Source organism: Sphaerodactylus townsendi, linkage group LG14, assembly GCF_021028975.2.
Source record: "Sphaerodactylus townsendi isolate TG3544 linkage group LG14, MPM_Stown_v2.3, whole genome shotgun sequence".
NCBI classification, from domain to species: domain Eukaryota; kingdom Metazoa; phylum Chordata; class Lepidosauria; order Squamata; family Sphaerodactylidae; genus Sphaerodactylus; species Sphaerodactylus townsendi.
The window spans coordinates 22,914,286-22,936,181 of NC_059438.1; the positions used below are offsets into that span (position 1 = coordinate 22,914,286).

General features: G+C 51.0%; 1 protein-coding gene across 1 annotated transcript in view; it reads right to left on the minus strand.

Moving 5' to 3' along the window:
• LOC125443295 overlaps positions 1 to 21,896 on the minus strand; it is a 114,598-nt gene that overhangs the window by 47,648 nt on the left and 45,054 nt on the right. The window lies entirely within an intron of this gene.

Consider the following 21,896-nt stretch of genomic DNA (forward strand, 5'->3'; position numbering starts at 1 on the left):
TTGTTTGGAAGCATGCTCTGACTTTTAACAGAATACAGAAATATAAGACATCCCCTGAAAATAAGACATAGCGCACATCTTTGGCGTGCCTAAAATTAACATAAGACACTTGTCTTTATATCTTGGGAAACATGGCAGGCCAACCGCTCTTCTTAACTCCCTGGGCACAAATAAGTGCACCTGTCGGAAAATGCAGTTACCCAGGCATCAGGGTGTGAATTCTGAGATGCCTGCAGGTGGTACTCCTCCCTGTTTTGAAATGTGCACCCCCATGTTGAGAGCCGCCATGGGGAAGGGGGGGCGGAGGACTCAACTGCTAAGGTCCCTCTGCAACTCTCAGAGCAAGGCCCGGTGCGCCTCAACCCCCCCCCCACCTTCCGGGCCATAATGTCCCTCTAAACATTGGTAAGGATCTCCTATTCCCTAGAGTGACAGAGTGGTAATCTGCAGGACCGCTGGTGAAAGTTTTCCGCTCATTACCACAGCAAGCGCGTGGCCACTTCCACCGAAGGCCCAACGATCGGGCACACGCATACCCACAAAATGCAGCAGCATCAGGGAATGAAACACACACAAACACACCCACACACACACCCCACAGGCACATACACACACTCCTTCCAGGAGAAATCTCTTTGACACCAAAAAGAACAACGGCCGTTCCGCCCACCTGGAAAACTGGCTGCTCAGATGCCCGACTCCTAATTCCAGACTTGCGTAACACGCAAACGTAAGTTCCCAAAGCTGTTTGGCTTGAGTTGCGCTCAGGTAAAAGGTGACAGGCAGAGACAGGTACGCACAGACCCTGTGGATCGTCCTCCCCTATCACGCCCAGAAACAAGGAAGAGGGGAAGGGGGGGGGGCAATCCTCTCCCTGTTAGCACCAGAGAGATAGCCTGAGTTTAAAGCACGGGATTATCTTCCGCAAACAACCTTCAACCCGCTTCCAAGCCAGGCTGGGGGGTGGGGGTGGGGGGTGAGGGGAGTTAGCCCAAGGAGAATTACTCTCCCACTGACAACAGGACGATGCAAATGCCCCAGGGCGCTAGCCCCCCCCCCTCCCCCGGACGCCAGCCCCCAGGACCGTCTGGATTTCCCACCCTTCCTCGGCTCCCTTGGTGATTCAAGGGATTTCGTTTCTATCATGCAAGATTGGGCTTCCTGGAAATAACCGTTTTGGCACGACAAGTACAAACACACACCCACATTGGGGAAGGGGGGGGGGGGAAGGCAACAACACACAAGTAACTCAGCAGTCTTGTACAGCTCTCAGTAAAGTTTACAGTAAGCCTCCCCCCCCCATATATGCACATATCTGAAAAGTACTCAACCAGTTTGAAATTGAGATGGTACCTGGAATAGGGCGGGATTTTTTTTTTGGGGGGGGGTCATTTCACAAGGACTCAGTGAGCCAAGAAGGGGCTTGATTGTAGCTATCCACGCTCCCCACCCCCTTCATTTTTTTAAACAGGAAAAGAACTGAAATCAGCAAGCTCCTGAAATGTGTTACAACCTCTTGTCCCCTGTGAAGTAGAAGGATTTCAAGTGGGGGGGAGGTATGTCCTTTGCATTCTCTGTCTTCCCCTCTAAGTAGCTTCCTTCTTCATTCAGAAGCAGATCAAAGGAAGGTGCCAGGTATAAACTGAGCGGCAGCCCAAACCTCCACCTGGCCACACAGCCAAAAGATTGGGGGGGGGGGGGAGGGATGTTTATAAAATGAAAACCAAATAAAATATACTTCAAAGCAGGAGAGAGAGAGAGAAAGAAAGAAAGAAAGAAGGTGAAATTCAGCAACAAGTTTCGGGCAGGAGATGGACTTGGAATTATTGTCATGCAAGAGAAACCCCCCCCCCCAAATAAAGTATTCCTGCCTCCCTCCCATTCCCCACCCACAAGAGACGTACCCTTCAACAGAAAGCTTCTGTAAGGATCAAGTGCCAACCTGCAACCCAATCCAAATCTCCTGGCATTGTGGCAAGGGGGTGGGGGGCAGAGAAGGACTGACCCCCCCCCCGCCTGCTTTGCACGTACCTTAAAAACAGAGAGAGAGAGAAGGGGGGTCACCAGCAACCAAGGGGTACTGAGGAGCAGCGCCAGCCAAAGAAAGGGGGACTGCGCTGGGGAGGGGGAGGAAAGAGGGAGGGGGGCATTAGAGGCAGAATCTTGCAATCTAGTCGCAGTTTCTTTTCCTCCTTTCTTTTGCAAATCTGGAACTGATGCTAGCAGGGAAGGAAGGAAGGAAGGAAAGGAAAGGGAAGGAAGCCGCAGAGGAGGAAAGACAAGAGGAAAACCTACAAATGAATTCCCAGCCAGCAGCAAACCGCACAGGAATAGATTGTTGGGGGGGGGGAGTGAAAGGGAATTTCCTGCGATTGCTCCTTGTGTTTGGGATGACTGGGGAGGGGGGGGGGGTTGCATGGGAGGGGGGCGGATTTCTGAGTCAGAAGCAAATCAGAGAAGGCAAAGCCAAGCTGACAACAAAGGAAGCATATGGCCAGGGCAGGCACAGCCTGTAAATTAAACATAAAGGGGAGATTAGGTAATTAATGAGGCCTCGCCTGCCTGGCTCTAGCGCCCGCCCCCAAAGCAGGCCCGGCCACTCCGGGCATGGGGGGAGGGGTGGGCTGGAGCATGGCAAGTGCATGACAATGTGGCCCTGGGGGGGGGGCACAAGCCCCTGCTCCCCCTCCCTCCCATTAGCAAGGCCAGGAGGAAGGGATGGCTGGACCAGGAGAGAAACCACCTGTGGGGCGGGTGGGTGGGATTGCAGCCGCCCACAGGGGTCCCAGCTGCTCCGGCTGTGGCATCTACAAGCCCAAAATAGGATTGGCTTCGAAGTCTTGGCTTCGGATTTAGCATCTTGGATGGGGGGGGGTTGGGGGGAGGCCTCGCTGACCCAGCTGGGCTGTCCGGATGCCGCTCCCACCATCACAGCTGCATTCTCAGCAGCCCAAGCGGCTCGGCGGCAGAACATCTGTCTGGGTTCAATCCCCGACGTCGGCTGTTGAACGGATCCGAAGTCAGTGATGAACAAGACCTGACTTTTTGGAGAGTGACTGCCAGTCTGGGCAGGCAATGCGGACCCGGAAGTGGTCTGATTCAGTGGAAGCTTCGTGTGTCCATATTGGGGAGAAGCTAAGGCTTAGTGGAAGAGCGACCGGTTCAATCCTTGGCAGCTCCACTTAAAAGGACTGAGCACCTGAGGATGTGAAATGGCTCAGCCTGAGACCCTGGAGAACTAGCGGCTGCCCGTCTGAGCAGGCAATGCGGACCTTGATGGACCGAGAGTTTGGTTCAGCCTAAGGCAGCTTCATGTATGTGTTCGCAGTGGACAAGGGGGCCATGCGCAATCCCAACGCGGTGTACGAAGAGGCAAGGACGGGTCACAATTTAGCACCAGCCCGCCAGACCTCTACCGATATTCAAGCAACCCGCTGAACATTTCTACAGCCCAGTGAACGCCCACAAGTCCTGCGTGTACAAGCAAACACCTTTGTGAGAAAGAACCAATGGGCACTCATTTTACAAATTGGGAACCGGTACCCAGATGTCTGGGTGGTTTCAGGGAATCAGCTTCCAAGACTCAAAGATTCCTTCATCAGATACAAGTCAAATGGGAATTCAGGCTAAGAACTCAAGATTCTTTTAAAAGCAATTTTCTAGAACCTAGAGAAGCAATGAGAATTTTCAAGGTATGCGGCTAAGGGTAGATGCAATCTTACAAGCCAATCTCAACAGAATTCGTTCCTGCACATAGTGGATGGAAGGATGGACGAGGAACGAACTAGCACAGGTTTACATACAACGCAGGCCTCTCTTAAGTGGGGAGGGGGAGATTTCTGGGGTCTTTTTGCTTGTTTGTTTCAACTTGTTTTAATACCTGCTTGTAAGTCACTTTGAGCCAAAAGGAAAAGCAGGGAAGAAGAAGAAGAAGAAGAAGAAGAAGAAGAAGAAGAAGAAGAAGAAGAAGAAGAAGAAGAAGAAGAAGTAGTAGTAGTAGTAGTAGTAGTAGTAGCAGTAGCAGTAGAGTTTGGATTTATATCCCCCCTGCAGGAGACTCAAAGGCTTTCATAATCTGCCCTCACAACAAACACCTTTGTGAGGTAGGTGGGCTGAGGAGCTCTGAGAAGCTGTGACTAGCCCAAGGTCACCTAGCTGACGTGTGGAGGCAGCATTAGCTAATCTGAATTTCAGATAAGCCTCCACAGCTCAGGCGGCAGAGCTGGGAATCAAACCCGGTTCCTCAGATTAGATACAGGGGCTCTTAACCTCCTACGCCACTGCTGGAGGTTTAAATGAACCCATGCAAAGCACAGAATAAGACACGCCTGAGTGGGAAAGCTCTGGAGGAAGCATCAACAGCTGGTCAGATTGGGAACATCTAATTCCATCCCCCAAAGAAGGCCGGGGGGGGGGGGTGGGCATTTGCAGAGAGTGGTTGTGCACACAGCTCAGGTCTATCTGCATGAGTAAAGTTTCCTCTGGATGAGCCGGACTACATCCTTAACCACAAGAGAGGGCTCAAGTCTGATCTCCAAGGGCTGCGTTTGTGAACAGAAGCGGGCTGGGGACCCCCCCCCCCCCGAGGAGAAAGCTGCTTTCCCTTCTTCCCCAGCACTGGAGGGCAGGCAGGTAGGAATCTGATCTCCAAATCCCACCAAACCAACTCCTGTCTTGGTCCACAGGCGACACACACCTGCTGGATACAGTGAATATCTACAGAGGTTGCACCCACTTGAGGGAAAAAAGAGACTGCATTGTCGAATGCTTGGGCTAATCACAGTTCTCTCAGAACTCTCTCAGCCCCACCTGCCTCACAAGGGGTCTGTTGTGGGGAGAGGAAGGGAAAGGAGCTTGTAAGCCACCTCGAGGCTCCTTACAGGAGAGAAAGGTGGGATATGAATCCAAGCTCCTCTTCCTCCTTCTCCTCCTCCTTCTTATTACCTGGAAGAGGGGCACAAGCGAACACCCCCAGCTGTGGAGCCAACAGACCCAGCCATCATCATCATCATCATCATCATCATCATCATCATCATCATCATCATCATCATCATCATCTTCTTCTTCTTCTTCTTCTTCTTCTTCTTCTTCTTCGTCTTCTTCTTCTTCATCATCATCATCATCATCAAAATTATATGCTGCTCTCCCCCACAGAGCTCAGTGGTGGGCCATGTGAGCCAAACGCTCTTGTAGGTCTTTGCACTTAGCTTCCATGCGGGCAACTTCTCCAGCCTAGGCCAAAAATCTCCTGGGTGGCCAAGAATTTACCCTCCTCCTCCTCCTCCTCCTGCTCCTCCTCCCAGATGCAACTAGCGTGCCCTGATGGCTTTCCAAGAAGGTAGCCCTAACCTCCGTCTCTCCTTCCTCCCAGCGACTTCTGCCCAAGCATTCCTGTCTGAAGGCCAAAGCTCTGAGGGCTTTGACAAGACGCCTGCAAGATGCTGCCTCCCCCCCCCCCTCTCTTCCTCCGCCACCCCCTTGTTTGATCCTTGCCGGTTCCTTGGCCCCTTGTGGGCACCCCCTGGGTTCTGGCCTCTGCAGTGCGCGCAAGCAGATGCCAGGGAAAACTTGAGCCAGGGTCAGGCAGAAGGAAAACACAAACGCAACCACCCACACACGCACACGCACACACACACACACACACCAGTCCCTTTTGAAATGCAAAGACTGTTTGTCCTGCCCTGTTCTATTCAAGGCCCCTCCACCCTTTGAGCAGGAGAGGCGCACACAAAGGCGGCGCAGAGAGGCTCCGGTGGGCAAACACACTCCAACCGGCCCTCGCCCGCGCATTGTCCTCCTGCCGAACAAATGCACCCATTAATCTCTGTCCCAACCGCAGGCCCCCGGGCAGGCGGTGGGGGCCGTCTGGGTGTGCGTGTGCGCCTTTTAATTGTCTGGCGCAGCCAATGACAGCCCGGGTGAGTCACAGAGCAGATGCTGAGCGCAGGAGTTCAAGAGAGGGAGCAGCGGAGGCAGCATGCAAATGCCGGCCATTTCTCTGCATGTCAAGATGGCTGTTAGGTCAACACGGAGGCTCTGTTTACTAAGGAGGGGGGGGGGGCTGAAGCAGCTGTTCCTAAAAAGGAGGCAGCAGCAAAACAGAGATTAGGGAGCGTCTGCAAAGACTGGGAGCCAGGCGGAGATGAAGAGGGGGCTGTCATTAAATCCTGCAAGATCTGGAACTGGTGGGTCGCCCGAGGGGGGAACCGCAAGGTCAGAGATTCTCTTCAGTGGCACCTTAATTCCCTAGTAGGGTGGCCAGCTTCAGGGCTGGGGAATGCTTGGAGGTTTGGGGGTGGGGCCTGAGGAGGGCGGGGTTTGTGGAGGGGCAGGAGTTCAGCAAGACATAATGCTGTTGGGTCCGCCTTCCCAAGTGTCCATTTTCTCAGGGAGGAATCTGCACCTCGTGGCTTAACTGGCGGAATGGCAGCCTGCCTTTCACAAATTCTTTCAATAAAGCCTGACAAGTGGTCTTAGAAAGTGGGCGGGACTTTACTGGTGCCTGTCAAGTGGTCTTAGAAAGTGGGTGGGACTTTACTGGTGCCTGCCAAGTGGTCTTAGAAAGTGGGCGGGACTTTACTGGTGCCTGACAAGTGGTCTTAGAAAGTGGGCGGGACTTTACTGGTGCCTGTCAAGTGGTCTTAGAAAGTGGGCGGGACTTTACTGGTGCCTGTCAAGTGGTCTTAGAAAGTGGGTGGGACTTTACTGGTGCCTGTCAAGTGGTCTTAGAAAGTGGGCGGGACTATTACCCAGCAAGGCCTCTGGTGGACCAGGGGAGATTTGATTGGCTGTGCAGATTTTTTGAAAAGATAGCAGCTGCCCCCACAGCACAAGGGGCTTTGCTATGTCCCGGGAGAGAAGCTGTGGCAGCTGTTGCATAGCTGGATCTGCCTCCTGGTGCAGCCATTTCATGACTGACACTTTGTGGCTGCACTCACCATGCTTTGTCAGAATGACAAAGGGGGTCACAGGCTCAAAAAGGTTGAGGACCCTTCACAACACTACATGCGAAAGGGATCTGGGAGTCTTAGTAGACCACAAACTGAACATGAGTCAGCAGTGTGATGCGGCAGCCAAGAAAGCCAATGCGATTCTGGGCTGTATCAATAGGAGTCTAGTGTCTAGATCGAGGGATGTAATTGTACCTCTCTATTCTGCATTGGTGAGACCTCACATGGAATATTGTGTACAGTTCTGGGCGCCACAATTCAAGAAGGATGTTGACAATCTGGAACGGGTCCAGAGGAGGGCGACTAAAATGGTAAAAGGTCTGGAGTCTCTGCCCTACGAGGAGAAAGTTAGGGAGCTGGGGATGTTTAGATTGGTGCAGAGAAAGTTGAGAGGTGACATATTTGAAAGGATGTCATGTTGGTGAGGGAGCAAGCTTGTTTTCTGTCGCCCCAGAGACTAGGACCAGGAGTCATGGGTTCAAGGGGAAGGAACAGAGATTCCACCTAAACATCTGGAAAAACTTCCTGACAGTGTGGGCTGTTCGACAATGGAATGCACTACCTCGGCGTGTGGTGGAGTCTCCTTCTTCGGAGGTGTTGGAAGAGAGGCTGGGTGGCCATCTGTCAGCAGTGCTTTGATTGTGTGTTCCTGCATTGCAGGGGGTTGGACTTGATGGCCCTTGGGGCCTCTTCCAGCTTTATGATTCTATGACCCCTAAACATAAATGCATAGTTATTGTTGCATGTGAAGTGTTGGGGATTTGGGGAAGAGGTTCTTAATTGGGGCCTGTATGTGTTCAGTAGACTCATTCAGTAGACTCCGTGTGCATATTTGTGGCTCAGTACTTATAGTCGAGCAGAGCTGCCAGTTCCGTGGTCATCGCTACATTTATGGAGACAAGTCGCTTGAACGTGCTAGGATGTGTCTTGCACGCTCAGTAACCGTGCGGTTGTTTGTGTGTGTGTGCTACAATTGCGCTGTACCGGAGTGCCAGTCAGTACGCTCCATCCTGTGAAAGTTTAGCTGAAAAAGCTACTTCACAGCTTCCTATTAAACAAATTCCTAGCTCTTGAGCTGTGAAAAGATGCTGCAAATAGTGTGGGCTAACCCTGAGAAAACGGTGCACGCGTGCAATCGTTCTTGTGACTGGGTGTGCATGTAAAATTAAAATGAATTTGCAGGGGGGTCGGGGGGGGGAGCTTCCTGTGCCATACATCACTATTTTCTCTTCTTCAGGACGGCCTCTTGCAGAATAAATTATGCAGAACAAATGCATGTCAACACTCAGTTTTGCATAATATATGCAGGCTGAATAATCCAGTTTACCTTGGGGCAGAATTTGCTCTGCCTTTTTGCTAGCGTGTGCTATACAGCCTTGGGGGAGTGAGGGTAAAAGCTGCTAGGTTTGACCCATTTGGGATCAGAAAGCAGGGCTGCCGAGTTAAAAGGCCTGGTGCTTGGGACCTGGTTCTTGGGCGACCGAAACTGCTAACACAGAGAGAAGAGGACTTAATTAAATCTCACCATCCAGGCAGCCTCATTTATCTGCAGAATCTGAGAGTAGAAAGAGTTTGTCCTTGTACCTATTTCAGCCTCTGTTGACTGGGTTTCTGAAGGACAAAACCCAGCCAAAGCTAACATCGTCTCCCGGTGGCTCCGTCCTCTGGCGTTCGCTGTGCCTTCCCTTTCGTATGATCCAATGCAAATTCTGGTCAGTGACTGGACTCTGAGTCCTGGGCAGGGCTTTGTTGATTAAAGAGATTCTTGCCTGGAAATCATATCTCCTTAGAAGCCCGCTCCCCAATCTCAGATATGCGTGGACTCTGTGCAGTTGCTGATGGGTGCTGAGAAAAAGTACTCTGCACTTGCCCAGAGGCCCTACTTTCTGCAACATTTGTGTTTTCTGGGATGAAGGCTTGGGGGAACGGAAGCAGATTCCTTGCCCCAAATGAAGTTATGACCCCAGGAACTTACCCCAGATTCTGAAGAAGAAGAAGACGAAGAAGAAGAAGAGGAGGAGGAGGAGGAGGAGGAGGAGGAGTTGTTTGGATTTATATCCCCCCTTTCTCTCCTGCAGGAGACTCAAAGGGGCTTACAATCTCCTTGCCCTTCCCCCCTCACAACAAACACCCTGTGAGGTAGGTGAGGCTGAGAGAGCTCCGAGAAGCTGTGACTAGCCCAAGGTCACCCAGCTGGCATGTGTGGGAGTGCCCAGGCTAATCTGAATTCCCCAGAGAAGCCTCCACAGCTCAGGCAGCAGAGCGGGGAATCAAACCTGGTTCCTCCAGATTAGATACACATGCTCTTAACCTCCTACGCCACTGCTGCTCCTACAAAGGAGATTGTAGGCCCCTTTACAGGGGAGAAAGTGGGGATATAAATCCAAACAATAACAACAACTCCTCCTTCACAGGACAGAAAATCCAAACCCTTCTTCTTCTGCTGCTGCTTGTTTATGTCAGATATGTCAACTCATGTTTCCCTTCTGCAGCACCCCAAGGGGCATAAGAACACCACCACCCCCCCCCCAAAACCAAGTGCCTGATCCGTAGCTGACTCGCACTGACTCGCTCCTTGGCTAGAGAACACCCAAAGCGATTGCCCTGGAACATGATTTATTGCACAAGAGCTGCCAGAAGCCCTTGGCTGGCACAGCCTTTCTTGCCCACTGACAGCAGCCACCCAGGTGCTAGAAGGGAAAGAGCTTTTGGGCACTGAACAGAGCAGTCAGGAAACCGTTCCCTGGCACTGCCCTGCTCCCCTCGGCCTGTGCCAGCCTCCTGCCAACAGAAGGCGAGCGTATCAAGCAGCCCTGGCGCCAGCAGAGAGCCGACGCTGCTCCAAGAGCCCAGCGGGAAGAACTGGGGGGCAGGAGAGATCAGGACTTTTGAGGGTTCTCTCTGCTCTGAATCGAAACCTGGAGTCTGGCTGCTACATTTACGAGCCCCGCTGATTCCCTGGCCCCGGCTCGACTGCCAAGCTGCAGCGCGGGCAGGGTCTCCCCCCGCCCCAAGGATCTTGGCTAGCTGGAGACCGCTTGGCAGAAAAGCATTTCTGCCTTTCCACACACAGCAGCATGAGAGAGCTCTGAGACAGGAGTCTGTGCCAAGAGGAAAACACACACACACAGAGTACATTTGGCCCCCTGTGCCAAGGAAGACCTCTGGATTCTCTGGTGCCCACCCACTTGGTTCAAGAAGGGGGAATACATACAGCCCACCTCAGCTCCAGAGCTCTGCAGGTCCCAGGCGCTGTCTGCAAACATTCAAGTCCGTCTTGGTAAAAATAAAACCTGGGCAGTTTTTGTGGTATTTTTTCAAGATTTCAAAATATTAGAGTGTTGTGGGTTTTCCTGGTTGTACGGCCGTGTTCCAGTGGCATTTTCTCCTGACGTTTGTGGCTGGCATCTTCAGAGGATCTGACAGTAGTAAAGCAAGTGGAGTATATATACCTGTGGAATGTCCAGGGTGGGAGAAAAAACCATTTGCTAACACCGTGGTGGCGAACCTTTGGCACTCCAGATGTTATGGACTACAATTCCCATCTGGAGTGCCAGCAATTGGCCATGCTGGCGGAAGAATCGATATTATCGAGATCCATCTGAGCATATAAGAGACTTAACATATGATCCTCTGAAGATGCCAGCCATAGATGCAGGTGAAACGTCAGGAGAAAATGCCACTGGAACAGAGCCATACAACCCGAAAATCCCACAACACCCTATTGATTCCAGCCATGAAAGCCTTCAACAATACATTTTAAAATATTACTTTTGTGTTCCCAAAATACACACAGCCCTTGATTATCTGAACATTCAAAACTGCCTGACAAATGAGTCAGATCTTTGATCCAGCCAGATCAGTATTATTATCATTATTAAATTTATTATTCAAATTTCTTGTCCTGAACGATCTGTTTGGAAATTCCCATCTCCCTTCTGCCCTCATGTGGAAGAGTTGTGCATTACAGCACCCTCCAAGGTCAATTCCGCATCAGACGCAGCAGTTAATTTATGCATGAAGCCAGCTGCCGGGATTCAGGGACCAGGCCAGGGGTCTGCAACCTGCGGCTCTCCAGATGTTCATGGACTACAAATCCCATCAGCCTCTGCCAGCATGGGGATGATGGGAATTGTAGTCCATGAACATCTGGAGAGTTGCAGGTTGCAGACCCCTGGACCAGGCAAACTTTCCGATTGGGAACACCTGTCTCTAATCACCTGATATGGGGAAATGACCAAGCTGCGGTAACTTGGGTTGCGAATGGAAAGGCACTCTGCTCATGTTCAGAGGTGCTCTGTTCTTCACTGGTTCCACTTCCAATTCAAGGCCGCAGCCATAGGGAAAGGGATCTAAGACTGAGAGCCAGAATTACTCTCTGGCACACCCGTCCTTCTAGCTCAGTGGTGGCGAACCTTTGGCACTCCAGATGTCATGGACTACAATTCCCATCAGCCATGCTGGCAGGGGATGATGGGAATTGTAGTCCATAACATATGGAGTGCCAAAGGTTCGCCACCACTGTTCTAGCTCCTTGGCCCTGGGAAACACAACTCTAACCTCTCCACATGGATCTAGACCTTTTTACCTGCCCGTCACCCCATATGGAGTCCAGCCAAAGCCAAGAAAATCAGTCCACCGCTTTGCCTTTTGCACAGCTGCCTGCTATCTGATGTGATTCCAGGGCTTCGAGGTTTGCAAACACACCCAGCCCTGATCTGGTTTCCAAGGCAATTGTCTGCCTCCACCCGGCAAAGGCTGCAGTCTCAACCCTCAGCAAAAGAGGCAGGTAGAACAAACCCAATGCCCAGAAGAGCTCCCTTTAGCTCCAACCTGTCAGGCACAATGGAGTGGCTGGGCCCATCTGCTGCTCAGAGGCCTCAGGTTACTCATGCAGAAGGAGAAGGAGATTTTTAGGTGCAGAAGGTATGCTTTGGAGGGCCTCCGGGGAGTCCACCGGACCTCTTCCCCGAGTCCCGGCACCCTCTGCCCTGCATCTCTCCGGCAGCATCCTTGAAAGTGTTAATTTCATTCTCAACAGGAACCAATGTAAATCTCCTCACCCAAGTTGTGATATTTATCAACTAAGTTTGGCAGTACTTGAAAACAAAAGCAGTGATTTGTGTTTAATTGTAAAACAGCAGTATACATTGTAACAGTGGCTGGTATAAGTAAATCCTCTAACCTGGCTAGTCTAATCTTGTCAGATCTCAGGAGCTCCACGCAGTCAGACGTGGTTATTAGTTGGATGGGAGACCACCCAGGAATGCCACGTTTGTGACGCAGAGGAAGGAAACGGCTAACCAACTCTGTTAGTCTCTTGCTTGAAAACCTTACAAGGTTGCCGTAAGTGGGCCACAACTTGACGGCACTTTACACACATAAACGTGGGCTAGTATAAACGCAAACGATTTGCCAAAGAATTCTGAAGAATGCCTTTTGGAGTGCTTTGGGTTTGGCTCCTAATAAGACGTCTTTCGCAGCTTTCGCTTCAGGATCCGGCTTTGAAACCGCTTGGCTGCCTGCAACCGATTTGGTTCTCCTCCTGCAGCCTCAAGGCCAAGGAGCACGTCCAAAGCAGAAGTCCCAACAAACAAAGCAACTGGTTTAGCAAACACACAGAGGTGTGCCCCGCAGCAAAGCTCAGAACAAGAATGTATTTTAATCTTATGTGACTGTTTATGTTTGGAGTGTTCAGACACATGAATCTGCTTAGAGATGCCTGCAGTTACACCAGGTGGCCAGCAAGGGGAGCTCTGCTTGGTCTGCCCCACACCGGGTGGCGTGGGGAGCGGGGCAGCCCTCCTCTGGTCCTTGCCGACAGGGGTACAAGAATGAAATAAAAAAGGGAAACTGCTGCCCTTCCGCACAGGGGCATTCTTGCCTTTGAGGAGCCTTTGACCATATTTAACTCCAGTCAAATAAAAAGAAGGTAACTGACCCGCATGCCAGACCTACCCCGGAAATAAGAATTTAGGGCAGGGATTCCTCATGTGGCATCACTGCCATCTTTCCTCAAGCTACACTCACACCTATCCTGGAGCTACACTCACACCTATCCTGCAGCAGTGGCGTAGGAGGTTAAGAGCTCATGTATCTAATCTGGAGGAACCAGGTTTGATTCCCAGCTCTGCTGCCTGAGCTGTGGAGGCTTCTCTGGGGAATTCAGATTAGCCTGTGCACTCCCACACACGCCAGCTGGGTGACCTTGGGCTAGTCACAGCTTCTCGGAGCTCTCTCAGCCCCACCTACCTCACAGGGTGTTTGTTGTGAGGGGGGAAGGGCAAGGAGATTGTCAGCCCCTTTGAGTCTCCTGCAGGAGAGAAGGGGGGGGAGATATAAATCCAAACTCTTCTTCTTCTTCAAAACTCTTCTTCTCTACACTCACGCGTATCCTGCAGCTACGCTCACACCTATCCTGCAGCTACACTCACACCTATGTATCACTGATCTAGGAATTTTGAATCAGAAAACGAAGAAGAAGAAAAAGAGGAGGAGGAGTTTGGATTTATATCCCCCCTTTCTCTCCTGTAAGGAGATTCAAAGGGGTTTACAATCTCCTTTCCCTCCCCCCCCCACAACAAACACTCTGTGAAGTGGGTGGGGCCACCCAGCTGGCATGTGTTGGAGTGCACAAGCTAATCTGGTTCCCCAGATAAGCCTCCATAGCTCAAGCGGAAGACCGGGAAATCAAACCTGGTTCTCCAGATTAGAGTGCCCCTGCTCTTAACCACTACACCACGCTGGCTCTGGAACGGCATGGAACATGGAGGGGATCAGAGGGGCAGATACATCCAACCTCCGTGTGCCCCTCCCAGCCTGTTGGGGTCTCTGGCCTCTCCTCTTCATCCCCCTCTATGGACCCCACCCAAGCTTGGCTTCATACATCAAACAGCCTTGGATGCTCAGGAACGTCTTGCAGCCTGTGCCATCAGCTGAGCTCCATGCCTTCCCGTACCACTATTCCCATGAATTAAAGATCTCACAACTGGCCAGATTGGGGAGAGGGGGCTGGGGGTGGAGACGTAGCCTGAGTTGGCAGCTCCAACAGGGCTCCCGGGGGACTGATACCGGCATGTAAATATTAGATCCTCTTGTCTCCTTCGAGACCAATTACATAAATCATGGCAGGTCTCCGGGGACTGCCAGCTTCCACTTACTGTATCATCGTTAACAGCTTATTAGGGAACAGATGCTCAAAAGGGAAGGGAGAGAGAGACGAGGAGGGGAAAGGGAGCAAAGCGGGCTCCCCTCCCACCTTGATTCCCCCGCCCATTTCTCTTCGCACCCAGTTCTGCCTCTTGCCAGAGGTTTGGGCTCTCCCCAAGCTCAGAGGATATGGGACTGCCAAGCAGGGAGGGTCACATCTGCATCCAGGCACATCCCGGGCAAAAGACGAGGCTTTCCGAAGGGAAGAGGGGAATCGGTGGGACCGGATGAGATTTCACAAGGCCAGACCCGAAAAGCCCGCTCTCCCACCAGAGCAACCGGGACTGTGCGGAAATCAGTAAGCGGGCCGTTTCCCAATCTGGAACAGACACTCTTGTTTACGGAGTTTAAGTTATCGCTGCCGCTGTCTGCATTTGCAGCTAGTGGCACAGCTACGGGGGCTGGCTGAAAAATTGGCAGCTGAAACAAGGCAGCACAATTCACAATAGATCCTCTGGGCCTTCTCCATGCCTTTCTTCACTCTGTACACACACAAACATACACAAACATAAATACACACACACACACACACACTAGTTCTCTCTTTCCTGGCCTGTATCACTGGCAATTCTCAAGAGACAACGTACTCCCATTTCCCTTCCCGCTCAGGTACGATGGCAGCCCACGTTGTGCCACGGAGCTGTCCAAATCGGATTACTCTGGCATTAAAAGGTGAATCTGATTTGAAGCTGCCTCCCTTTGGCAGGCGGCACATTGGCCTCCCTTGTGCGGCTCCGGCTCGGCTCTCCCAGCAGGCGGTGAAGCCGTGCAAGAGTCTGGAGGGGGAAGCCCAGCGGGGAGACTCAGCGGCTTCCAAGCTTGCAAAAAAAAAAGGAGAAGGCTGGTTTAGATCCCATTCCCCTGCAGGCAGCTGGGAACGGAGGAGCGAAACGCTGGCGGCAATTAGGCAGCAGGGCAATATAACATCACGGCTGAAACATCTGCTAATAATGTCTCTGGTGAGCCATAAAAGACCAGGGTTTTGGCCCAAGAACACATACAGAAAGGGAGGCGGAAGAGGGGGTTTGACTCCCTTTCCCCCTTGCGAGAGATTTAAACAGAGGTTGCTGCAGACCGTTTCGCTGGCATTCCTCCACACCAAGGGAAGGCCAGTTTTCCAAGGGCTGGGGCGGGCAGGGGGGAGAGACTCGAGTGGTAGGAACAAAACAATGTTTTTTTACAGTGGAAAGGAAGTGGAGGAGTCGCAACGAGAGAAGGCGGAAGAAAAAAACACGTTTCTGGAGCTGAATCCGTGCACACTCTAGCGACAGGCCCGAAGAACTGCAGCAGCTGAAGCAAGAAAGCAACCTTGTGCAATTCTGCAGCCCAACACGCGTTTTTTAACTCCAGTTAAAAGGCTGCAAGTCCACAAAACCTTACGCAGAGATGAAAACGTGTTTGGTCGTGGAGGTTCCACAAGAGTCTAGTTTCTTCCAGCAGCTCCAGACACGGAAAACTCCTCCAAACCCCTGGCACCAAGTGGGTTGTCTAAACTTGCCAAACTCGTCTCGCTCACCTGGTTGTGAAATCAAGACTCAAGCGGGATTTGGGCCACTTGAGCTGTGGAGGCTTATCTGGGGAACCAGATTAACTTGTGCACTCCAACACATGCCAGCTGGGTGACCTTGGGCTAGTCACGGTTCTTTGAAGTTCTCTCAGCCCCACCCATCTCACAGGATGTTTGTTGTGCATGGGGGAGAAAGGAAGATTGTAAGCCCCTTTGAGTCTCCTTACAGGAGAAAAAAGTGGGGGGATATAAATCCAAAACTCTTCTTCAAATCATTCACGCCTCTACCGATAACAGAAAGCCCAGAAAGCTGTGAGCCAACAGAGAATGTCTGGCTAGCTAGACCTGGTGGCTTTGGAAGGTCAGCCTTTGCTTGCCAAACCACCAGCAGATGTGACTCGGCACATCTTGATAATGTGTGTGCTTGCAGGGGTGGAGGGCACTCCAAAGAGGTCTGGGGCCCTCTGAAGCCGCCTCCACCCATTTTAGACCACCTGCCGGTTCCTATCTCAATCGGAAGGCCTTGCTGTGAATGCTGGGAAGGACTCAGCAACCCCCTCCCTCAATGACACTGAATTTGCTGTGTTTTAGGTTCCAGGCAACAAACGCTTTTATTCTTCTGAGCCCCTGGAAAATCGTCTTCCGTCCCTGGAATCCTTGACTCCGCTGGCTAATTTAATGCAAACCTGAGTTGGCGCTAGAGCTTTTTATTGGTAGACTTTTATCTGCCTAAATGGCTGTGTTCAAGTGCTTGATTTGTTGTTGTTTTTACTGTTACTCTATTATACTTTTACGTTGCTTTATGGGTGCCTTTTGCCTGTTCCTATTAATGTTTCCACGTGCCAATGAATCTCCCGTAATTTCCCTTCTCTCGTTCTCTCTTTTTAGGGTTTTTTTTTTGTGGTAATTTTATTAAATTTCTGTACTGCCGCTCCCCTTTCAGGCTGTGGGCTGTTCACAACACATTCATAAAAACAGCATCTGATACCGTCACTGTAAAACTAATTATGAAACAATAATACAATTAAAATCGATTCTTCCCCACGCAACCAAGATGGCAAAACATCCCGTTTCCAGAGAGCTTAGTACAAGCTTAAAAGAAGGGGAGGATTGGGGGGGGGGGGGAATCCATCTAATGGAGGGAATGGGGGGGGAGGGAGTAGAGATGCTAATGGTTGAAGCCTCAACCAGATGCCTGGTGAAACACCTCCATCTAACAGGCCCCGTGGATCCGCACTGGATCCCACTGGTCTCTGGTCTCATCAGATAAGCATTCCATCAAGTTGAGGCCAGCCAGACTTCCCGTGGGGCAGGGATCACCAGTAAATTACTATTCGATGAACGGAGCGTCCGTCAGGGGACAACCTTCCTCACTAACATTTTTTAAATGTCCTATTAGAATATTTTACTTTCTTTAATGTACTTTCTCACCAGCTGTCCTGTATTTAACTCCCCCACCCCACCGCCCCACATGCTGTTTCCCCAGTTAGTCCAGAGGAGGGCAACCAAAATGGTCAAAGGTGTGGAATCCATGCCCTATGACAGTGGTGGCGAACCTATGGCATGGGTGCCAGAGGTGGCACTCAGAGCCCTCTCTGTGGGCACGTGCAAACAGAACTCATCATGTGGGGGGGATCGCCCCCCCCCCCCATCTAGGCTGGCCTGGGCCACTGGGCTCGATTATCAGTATTAAACCTAAGACCTAGTTTTGGGGAAGCAGTGTAGGTAGCCCTGTTAAGCACTGTTAAACCCTACTGATTTTCATGCAAAGAACTAAAGTACAATCCTTTACCTGGGAATAAGCTTGGTTGCTGTCAATGGGGTTTGCTTCTGAGTAAACCCTCCTAGGGTAGTGATTGACCCGTTCGAAGAGTTGCATGGTTGCTTCAAAGCAAAGCCAACTACAACCACCAAGCTTACTCCCGAGTAACGCATGCCTCGGAGCCAACTGTTTTTTCTAAATGAAAACCTCAATATTCAGGTTAAATTGCCATGTTGGCACTTTGCGATAAATAAATGGGTTTTGGGTTGCAATTTGGGCACTCGGCCTCGAAAAGGTTCGCCATCACTGCCCTATGAGGAGAGTCTTAGGGAGCTGGGGATGTTCAGTTTGGTGAAGAGAAGGTGAAGAGGTGACATGAAAGCCATGTTTAGACATTGGAAGGGATGTCATGTTGGTGAGGGAGCAAGCTTGTTTTCTGCTGCTCCAGAGACCAGGACCAGGAGTCATGGGTTCAAGGTGAAGGAAAATAGATTCCACCTAAACATTAGGAAAAACCTCCTGACTGTCAGTGCTGTTCAATAGTGGAATGAACTCGGAGTGTGGTGGAGTCTCCTTTTTTGGAGGTTTTTCAAGAGAGGCTGGATGGCCATCTGTCAGGAGTGCTTTGATTGTGTGTTCCTGCGTTGCAGGGGGTTGGACTTGTTGGCTCTTGGGGTCTCTTCCAACTCTAGGCTTCTATGATTCTATGCTGTATTGGCCTGCCTCTGACAACAATGGGGAAGAAAACACAGGTGACTTTCATTTGCCTGTCTTTTTTCCCTATTGGGCTTAAAACTCCTCAGAAGGGGCAATTTTGGTTATGGGAATGGTGGGGGGAGGCAGCATTAACCCATCCACTTCTCCAGTTCTGCAACCCCAATCCTTCCCCCCCCCCCCCCGCCACACACACACACACACACACACCTCTGCTTTCTGGGGCCAAAGGACTCAAGTGTAATTCCACAGAGAAACTAGAACATAAGAACAAGCCAGCTGGATCAGACCAGAGTCCATCTAGTCCAGCTCTCTGCTACTCGCAGTGGCCCACCAGGTGCCTTTGGGAGCTCACATGCAGGAGGTGAAAGCAAGGGCCTTCTGCTGCTGCTGTTGCTCCTGAGCACCTGGTCTGCTGAGGCATTTGCAATCTCAGATCAAGGAGGATCAAGATTGGTAGCCATAACTAAAAAATCAATTGGCTGTTGTTCGTTTTCCAGGCCCTGTGGCCCTGGTCTGGTAGTTCCAGTCCTGGCCTTTCACCCACATCTGTGGCTGGCATCTTCAGTGGCACGTTATGGTAAGAACATAAGAACATAAGAACAAGCCAGCTGGATCAGACCAGAGTCCATCTAGTCCAGCTCTCTGCTACTCGCAGTGGCCCACCAGGTGCCTTTGGGAGCTCACATGCAAGATGTGAAAGCAATGGCCTTCTGCTGCTGCTGCTGCTCCTGAGCACCTGGTCTGCTAAGGCATTTGCAATCTCAGATCAAGGAGGATCAAGATTGGTAGCCATAGATCGACTTCTCCTCCATAAATCTGTCCAAGCCCCTTTTCAAGCTATCCAGGTTAGTGGCCATCACCACCTCCTGTGGCAGCATATTTTAAACACACATTGCGTGAAGAAGTGTTTCCTTTTATTAGTCCTAATGCTTCCCCCCAGCATTTTCAATGGATGCCCCCTGGTTCTAGTATTGTGAGAAAGAGAGAAAAACTTCTCTCTGTCAACATTTTCTACCCCATGCATAATTTTATAGACTTCAATCATATCCCCCCTCAGACGTCTCCTCTCCAAACTAAAGAGCCCCAAACGCTGCAGCCTCTCCTCATAAGGAAGGTGCTCCAGTCCCTCAATCATCCTCGTTGCCCTTCTCTGCACTTTTTCTATCTCCTCAATATCCTTTTTGAGATGTGGCGACCAGAACTGAACCCAGGTGTTTCTCTCCAATGCATCAAAACACACCTCACCGTGCCGTGCCTCTGAAGATGCCAGCCATAGATGGGGTCAAAACGTCAGGGGCTAAAGCCTCCAGCCCACAGCCACACAGCCTGGAAACCCCGAACAGCCACTTGATTCTGGCCACGAAAGCCTTCGGCACTACATCACACATCAACTGTTTCATTTTGGCCGACGTTCTCCATCTGGGAAGCCCTTCTTCCCTAATCTTAGGCCTGGTTTTGCCTGCTGGGATGCGAAGGGCACTTTGCACATGGCCAAAAAGACACTCTCCCCTTTATCACGACTTCACACTTTTCGGGGAGGGGGGATTCTTGGCAACGCTCACAGCTCCCAGAGCCAAGCCTACCGCCCGCCCGCCCGCCGGCGGCCTCGAAGGAACATCAAGGGACCAGAAAAGGCAGGATTTCATCTGGTTTTTTGAAAAGCAGCTGGATAAACATCAGGCCAAGTGAGCGGGTTGAAGAGGAAGGTTAGCTCCATGTAGGAAGTCACTAGCTCCGGAGATCCCTTGGAGTCACGGCTGCCAACTCCGGGTAGGGAAATTCCTGTAGGTTTGGGGGGGGGGCAGAGCAGGGGGGGGGAGGGAGCAAAATGCAATAGGAAACACACACCCCTTCCAAACCAGCCATTTTTTCCAGGAGAACTGTTCTCAGTCATCTGGAGGTCATGTGTAATTCTGGGAGATCTTCAGACCCACAACAGGATGTTGGGAACCCCGCTTCCAGCTTGAAGGGCAGTGTGGTGTAGTGGTTAGAGCAGGGGTGTCAAACTCGTGGCCCTCCAGATGTTCGTGAACTACAATTCCCATCAGTCCCTCCCAACATGTGCATTGGCTATACTGGCAAGGGCTGATGGGAATTGTAGTTCATGAACATCTGGAGGGCCGCGAGTTTGACACCTGTGGGTTAGAGGGTTGCACCAGACCTAACAAGAACCAGGTGCCAATTCCAAGTCACGAACTGTGCTGGCCAACCCCTCCTCCTCAGACAAGTCTACCTAACTGGATTTCAAGGAGAACGAAAGGAGAAAAAGGACCGGATAGACGGGCAAACACCACGAGGCGCAGCGGTGCGATTTCAGCAGTTTATATTTAACCTGTCCTTTAAACATTACTTCAACGTCTCTTAGAAATGTTCATAATCAGTCCGCTACCTGCTTTCGGCCTCTGTGGACAGAACAGGACTTTTAAAAGCGCAATTCAAGTCCAGTATCATCTTAGATGCCAAAAAGATTTAGCAAGGTTTGTGTGTGTGTGTGTGTGTGTGTGTGTGTGTGTGTGTGTGAGAGAGAGAGAGAGAGAGAGAGAGAGAGAGAGAGCTTTTGAGAGTCAGATCTTCTTTTGACTTTCAGAAACTCATATCCCAAAAATCCTGTTGACCTGTAAGATGCTTGTGGACTCGGATCTACCTGCACAACAGAGCCAGCATGGTGTAGTGGTTAAGAGCGGGTAGATTCTAAATTGGAGAACCAGGTTTGATTCCCCACTCCTCCACCTGATTGGCAGAGGCTTATCTGGTGAACCAGATGTGTTTCTGCACTCCTGCATTCCTGCTGGGTGACCTTGGGCTAGTCACAGTTCTTCGGAGCTCTCTCAGCCCCACCTACCTCACAAGGTGTCTGTTGTGGGGAAAGGAGCTTGTAAGCCCCTTTGAGCCTCCTTCCAAGAGAGAGAGGGGATATATAAATCCAAACTCTTCTTCTTGTTGTTGTTTACTACAAACTAACACAACTACCCTCTGAAACATTTTTAAAAGAGTTAATGAATAGATGGATCACATGTGTGCAAATGACACCAACTTACACACTGCCGTGTGTCACGGGAGCAGGGCACCCAGGCCTCGATGGGATTTATTTATTTACTTCTCCCCCATAGGGACTCAAAGCACTTTACACTGTTCGCCTCTCCTCCACTTTTATCCTCACAACAACCCTGCGAGGGAGCCCAGGCTTGGAGCTTATGACTGCCACAAGGTCAACCAGCAAGCTTCCAAGAGATTCGAAGCTGGGCCTCACGCAACCTAGTCCAATGCTCTAACCACTGCACAGCACTGATTGCTAATGGCAACCTGAGTCCCAAATTGCCCGATAAAACTCCTGCCAAAGGGAAAAGGGGTAAGAGGACTGTTGAAGGCCAAGACAAAGAGCAGGATATGCACGGGGAATCACAAGGCCAAGGACAAGAAAGGCAGAGCTCTGCCCCACAGACCATACAATCCAACAAAGCCACCAATCACAAGATTTCAGGGCCGACCAAGGACATCATTCAGGCTCTACACAATCCACAGTCTATTTTTTAAAAACCCACCTTCTGCAGTAACAGAAGTCGTTTCTGCGGCCTGAATAATTCCAAACATCAGCACGTCTCTTCCCCGTCTCACTCCCACTGGCCCAGATATCGTTTTCAGGCGCTGACCACCGCCTGACCCAAGTGGTTTCTGCAGCGTTTGAAAAGCTCAATGCTAATTCTTTCCTGCAAATAAAGGACACCAGGGCCAAATGGGGTGTCCACATCAA